Source organism: Nicotiana tabacum, chromosome 4, assembly GCF_000715075.1.
Source record: "Nicotiana tabacum cultivar K326 chromosome 4, ASM71507v2, whole genome shotgun sequence".
Taxonomy (NCBI): domain Eukaryota; kingdom Viridiplantae; phylum Streptophyta; class Magnoliopsida; order Solanales; family Solanaceae; genus Nicotiana; species Nicotiana tabacum.
In genome coordinates, this window is record NC_134083.1 from 79,092,042 (window position 1) to 79,098,806 (window position 6,765).

Here is a 6,765-nt window from a genome sequence, read left to right on the forward strand (position 1 = left end):
GTTTTATCACTTCTTATAATGTCAGGTCAAATCGACTAATCTTCAAGTATAAGTAATCTCCCTAGTATTCGAGTTTTGAGGTATGAGAACTCAAACACTAGAATCATGATTTAACAGTCCCCAGTTTAATAGTAACCGATAGGATAGCTAGTCTCGATGTTGATAGACTTTCAAATGGTCCAGTTCTAATATAGGGACAGTACCAGAGCTCTTTATATCAAATATTGTTTACTCTGGCCAGGAACTACGGAGGTTCCAAAATATTGTCGAGGATCATGCCATATCTTGATTTGAGTTAGTCATACTGCTTTGATGAGTTCTCGATTTAAAGCCTCATTACTGGAGTAATTTTCATTACTCTCTTTATAAATTTCTCGCATCATATACTCTGGTTGTCTGGGTCCTTGTGGCATTTTAGCTTTGGGACCCTTGAATATTCTCAAATATAATTCTTCTTCAACAAGGCAGTGCATGATGAGACACATTCAGAGTTGTCGAGAGCGTGATTGTCTTTCAGTAAAGTCCCATTCTGCAAGTAATCAATGAATTTATTATGCCAATTCTAAATTAAATTAGTCGAGCTTACCTAACTTTCATTCTAATTGATGATAGATCAGGGATCGTCCGAATAAGGAATGACTCGATCCCGAGATTTTCTGATCCGTAACGATATTTCTCAATAAGAGACTGTAGTTGTTTCCGTAGTCTGTGATATCAGTAGTAGATCCGAGACTAGCACATCTGGCTCGATTTTCTTGGAATGCATAGTTTTCATGGATTTGATTGAGAGTTAAGAATCAATCGTTAAATCAACATTTTGGCTCTGAATCTCCCAATTAATTCAAGCCATGTAACATATGTTTCATACTCGGCTTTGTTTTTAGTAATAAAAATAACTTTTATGAATTATCTAACTACTTTCGTTGATAGGCATTAAGTATTATCCCTAACCCTGAACTTTTAATACTTGTGGACCTAATTGTGTGGAAGGTCCAGATCCGATAATCATCCCAGGAGAAATATGTACTTCCTTTCAGCTTCAGGTAATATATATAAGATTAATTGAAATCTACTAAACTTGTAATTTTATAGCGTACTTGGTTGATAAATAACATCATATTCACTAAGTTCAACTACCCATTTAGTTAGCCTTCCTGACAGTTTGTGTTTACGCAAAATATTGCGTAATGAAAATATAGTGACTACAGGAATTGGATGACAATGAAAATAAAGTCTTAGATTTAGGGCAGCTGTTATTAATCCCAACTTCTCAAACATAGATATGTAGTTTCCATGTCTAGGAGCATTTTATAATAGATAGGAGATTGTACACATTTATCTTCTTGAATTTAGATTGCATTTACCGAAACCTCCGGGACAATTTGGTATACCAGCAATCATCTTTCTCCTCAGAATTTTAAAAGTAATGATGGGTTGATGTTAGCTAGCGAGTCCGAGTGATTCGACTTTTCGGACTAAACCAACTTTTCAAAGTTTTGTAACTTTATCTTTTTTTATTGACTCCAGTTTCTTCTTTTATTTGACCGGATTATTCCGCGGGTAAATATTGAGCATATAAATCATTACCTTCGGTGGTATACTTGTTATGTTAGCATGGGGAAAGCAAAATAATTTACATCATCACGTAAAAATTCAATTAACTTACCTTTAAATTCGATGTCGAATCTTGACCAACATAAACCTTCCTATTTGGAAAGTCAATGATAGTTTCTAGTTCTTCAGCATTTGACCTCGTGGCTTCTTCAATGACTGTTTTTGAAAATATTTGTCGAATTGTCCATAAATATTAATGAACATTCTTCCCCGTGGTCTTTTATTATCCATCTCGCACCTATCTTTTTTTTTTTTCATTTCTTAGGTGCGGTATCTTTGTAAGCGATCATGTGGGTATTTTACCCATGCTTTTCCAACCTTTATTCTTCTCATGTGAAATTTTTTAATTTAGCAAGGTAATTCCTTACCTGTTCCAGAAGGTCTGGATCTTTTTCCGTCCATGAAGGAAATCCCGTATCTCTTTGCTCGGACCTATTTTTTAGATTTCTGCGTTTAGATTCGGATCACCCACGAACCACTTCTTTTTGGTCTTCGAACCTATTTTTGACTTTTTATTGAACCTCTATGTCTTCCACTATTTGAAGCCCGATGCTATAATGGTTATGCATATCATTCTCATGGGATAGTTGGGAATTCCTTGAGGTATTCTATCCGCTCGTTTTGTTCCTTGATATACTTCTGTAAAGTTAGAACTAAATTTTACTAATTAAAATTACTTGATGTATCTGAACTTCCTGTACCGGAACTGTTTGGCGCAGATTCATTATAATTAGTTCTGGTACTAATAGTTGCGGTGCCAATATACCAATGTACATTCTCCAGTTTTCTCTATTTGTTGCTTACCTATCATTATCATGGCTATTCTTCCATTTTCACTTTGCATGGTAAAGTTATCTCCAACTTGATTGTCCTCAATTGTGTTGATTGGTAAATTTCGTCCATGACGAATGTTTTAACTGAAAATAAGTGAATATTAATAAAATTTGTTAGTATCTTTGGATGAATAGCAAATTTGCTTGAGTTCCTAGTAACGGAACCAATTTGTTTAACCCAAAAATAGTTTTGTGGTCAAATCTAATATTAAAGAAAATCGAGTTACTAATAACCAAATTTACTTCACTTTTTTAGAAATACAGGAATAAAACAAATGATTAAAATAATAAGTAAAGCAAAAGAAAGCTTATTGTTGATTGCTAATTTCTCCCAGAATTGTGGATTGAAATCTTGAATCAAGTCAAATAAAAGGTTGGTTTCATATATTTGGAGATATCCAGATGATCGTGCAAAATGAGGTAAGAGTCTTTATATAAGGATACACAATTGTAACAGTTTTATTACTTAATTCTGACTCGTTATTGGCATCAATTGGTTTAATTTCCTATTACTATATTACTTGTAATGGTTATGGTAATACCAGAGGATCACGCATAATTAGAGCTAACGTCGATTCTCTTTTCATATTTACAATTGATTCATGAATCTTCTCCTTTTATGTTCTTCATGCATCTCGTGCCTATTTTCTCTTTTTCAGCTGTCAAATCCGGTACCTTTTCTGATAAAATATCGCGGATATTTTATCCGTGTCTTCCTATATTTTTTTATTGACCCAATTATAAGTGTCACGTGTCGCCTCGTTGTTGGTCCATGTATCATGTCGTTTTTCCACCAATACATATATAATTTGTTTAATTCAAAAATAATTTTTATGGTCAAAGCTAATATTAAAGAAAATCGGGTTACTGAGTGATAACCAAATTTACTTCACTTTCTTAGAAATACAGGAATAAAATAAATAATTTAAATAATAAGTAAAGGTAAGAATGCTTATTATTGATTGCTAATTTCTCCTAGAATTGCGGATTGAAATCTTGAATCAAGTAAAATAAAAGGTTGATTGCATATATTTAAAGATATTCAGATGATCGTACAAAATGAGGTAAAAGTCTTTATATAAGGATATACAGCTGTAACGATTTCCATACTCAATTCAGACTCGTTATTGGCATTAATTGCTTTAGTTTCCCCGTTACTATATTTCTAATGACCCAAACGGTTATTTTAACTTTTAGAACCCCGTTCCCTAAAATAAAACCTCATATATGTGCTTTTATTGAATTATGACTTGCGGGTATGGTTGGTTCGGTATTTGGAAGTGTTCGGGTTGAAATCGGAACACTTGGTTCCTTAAGTTGGCCTTAAAATGCTAAGTTTGGCTTCTGTCAACATTTTTAGAAAACGACCCCAGAATAGAATTTTGATGATTCCAACAACTCCGTATGGTGATTTTGGACTTAGGAGCGTGTTCGGAATTTTATTTGGAAGTCCGTAGTTAAATTAGGCTTGAAATGGCTAAAATAGGAATTTAAGTTTGGAAGTTTGACCGGGGAGTTGACTTTTTGATATCAGAGTCGGAATCTAGTTATGAAAATGTTCATAGCTCCGTTATGTCATTTATTACTTGTGCGCAAAATGTGATGTCAATCGGACTTGATTTGATAGGTTTCGACATCGAATGTAGAAGTTAGAATTTTAAGTTTCATTAAACTTGAATTGGAGCATGATTCGTGATTTTAGCGTCGTTTTATGTGATTTGAGGTTTCAAATAAGTTCGTATGATGTTTTAGGACTTTTTGGTATATTTGGTTGAGGTTCCGAGGATCTCGGGTGAGTTTCGGATGGTTAACAGATCAAAAGTTGGACTTAAAACAGTTGCTGCAATTTTTCTCTTCTGCTGGAAATTCTGGGTTGTGATCGAGCCCAAGTTCGAGTCCCAAGATCGAGGCCCAGGATCGAGACCCAAGGTCGAGGCCATGATCGAGGGTGATGATCGAAGGCAGGGCTCGAGGGTCATGATCGAAGGCCGATGCTCGAGGGCCATGATCGAAGCCACGATCGAGGCCGGGGATCGAGGCCATGATGGAGGGTCATGATCGAAGGCTGCCTGGGCAGAATTATAAAGGAAGGCATTCGTCTCATTCGCCATTTTTAATAAATTGGAGTTTCAGGAGAGGCGATTTTTGATAGATTTTCAAAGAAAAGATATTGAGGTAGCTGTAGTGTTGGCCATCACGACCTATAGGTGAAATTGGGTCTTGACAATATTTACTTGTAACGGTTATGGTAATATCAGAGGATCACGCATAATCAGAGCTAACGCAGATTCTCTTTTCATATTTATAACTGATTCATGATTCTTTCCCTTTTATGGTGTTCATGCATCTCGTGCCCATTTTTTCTTTTTCAGCCGTCAAATCCGGTACCTTTTCTGATAAAACACCGCTGGTATTTTTATCCGTGCCTCCCTATCTTTCTTTACTTACCCAATTATTAGTATCATTTGTCACCTCACTGTTGGTCCATGTGTAATGCTTTTTTTTTTTACCAATACAGATAGTCCCCCCACTTTCTGAATATTTGGAAAGTGGTAAGTTTATTTATGGCGGAAATGTCTTGCCACCTCTTCACAACTATCATAATTCTTTCTTCATAAACGATGAGACGTGTGTCATGTCCATTTAATTCCCAAGACAAGTGTCTCGTTGTAATTGGTTCTGCAATTTTCAACGCCTTTTTAGGACTTTCTGCGGGTGCATCAGTTGTAAAGTGACGGTTCCATGATGATAGTTCATAATTATGGTTTTTGATGACAGTTTTTTCTTATAAATACTGTACCATACACAGCTTTAAAAACATCTTCTTCTCTCTTTCATTCATATTCTAACTCTTCTTGCAGTTCTTCCTCTTTCTCTGTGTTTTCATCATTAAAGATGACTTCCCGTTCTTCAAACCCTTCTTCATTATCGGACTCTCGCAAGGTAGTGATTGTTGATGAACGTCCACCCTCTTCTTCCCCAACTAGAAGTAGAAGATATGGTAGACTTCATAGCTTAGGCTCTTTTTCTAACCGTAGTTCTACCCCTTCTCAGAATAACACTGCCAAACCTTCCTCTTCTAGAGCAAGAACTTCCATAACCCTGGATCTTCCTCTAGAGGGAAAGACCACAACGAACCCATGCACGAGTCCACTGTGTCTGAGATTGTTCCTCAAGAAGTTTCTTTCATATCAAATTGTGAAGCTATGAGAAAACATGTATCTTTCATAGCATCACTTAACCCCGCTAATCATTACCCTAGTTTGATCACTTACGGTCTCCTTCCCTTAGTCCATCGTGAATGCAACTGTAAACCAAATTTCCATGTGGTAACCCCTAGTATTGATGATAGAATTACCTCTTATCGTGAAGGTTATTCATTTGTTTATACCTACCATTTTACTCTAGGGTTCAACCCTCCTATTGACCCAGTAATCATTGAATTTTATCATTACTTCATTGTCTGCTTTGGTCAAATAGGTCTGATCATCTGAAGGGTAGTAGCTTACCTTCATTATTTGTTAAATTTTATCTCCGCTCCTTTTACTTTTCATCACTTACTCTACCTATACCCACCGAAGCTCTTTCACGAGGGTGTTTTCTCTTTTGTGGCAAGAAGTAAGAGAGTTTTAGTCAGTCCCGAGGACGACCGTGATCGTGGTTGGTATGCCCGTTTTGTAGTTGTTCTCTCTCATGAATTAGTGTGTGATGGGAATATGTACTTCCCTGAGAAGTGAAACTTTGCACGTGAGTATTTCTCTATTTCTTTGTTTCTCCCTATGTTTCAATTTTTCTTACATGCATTTATGTTTATTTTTCAGCAATCATGAAAGTTTTTGGAGAAATCCCTGACTTTTGTGACTAGGTAATAAAATGTTGATTGTTGATCCCATGGACCAGAGATCATGGAAATTTCTTTCTCAGAAATTTGGATGGAAAGTAAAGACTCACGGTATTTTTTATTACCATGTTTTTTTTCCTTTGATCTTTTTTCTCCCATTTGATCCCTTTTATTTTTAATATTTCTAGGGTATGTCATTCGTGGCATCAACCCTGCTTCTGTTCCTTCTTCTAGGCTCTCTATTAGCTCTGCATAGGAACAAATTCTAAGCGCATCTTCTTCTAAGAGAAAGAATGCTGAAACTCGTGACTCCGAAGAAGAACAAAGTAATGAAGATGGTTCCTTAGTGAGGAAGCCACGAGTCAGAAGACGCATGGTTTTAGATGATGAAGCCAATGTTTCTTAAGATCAACCTTCGGGCTCTGTGCCTTTTAGTTTTGTTGATGAACCAGAGAGTGTTCACTTGGACATCTCTGA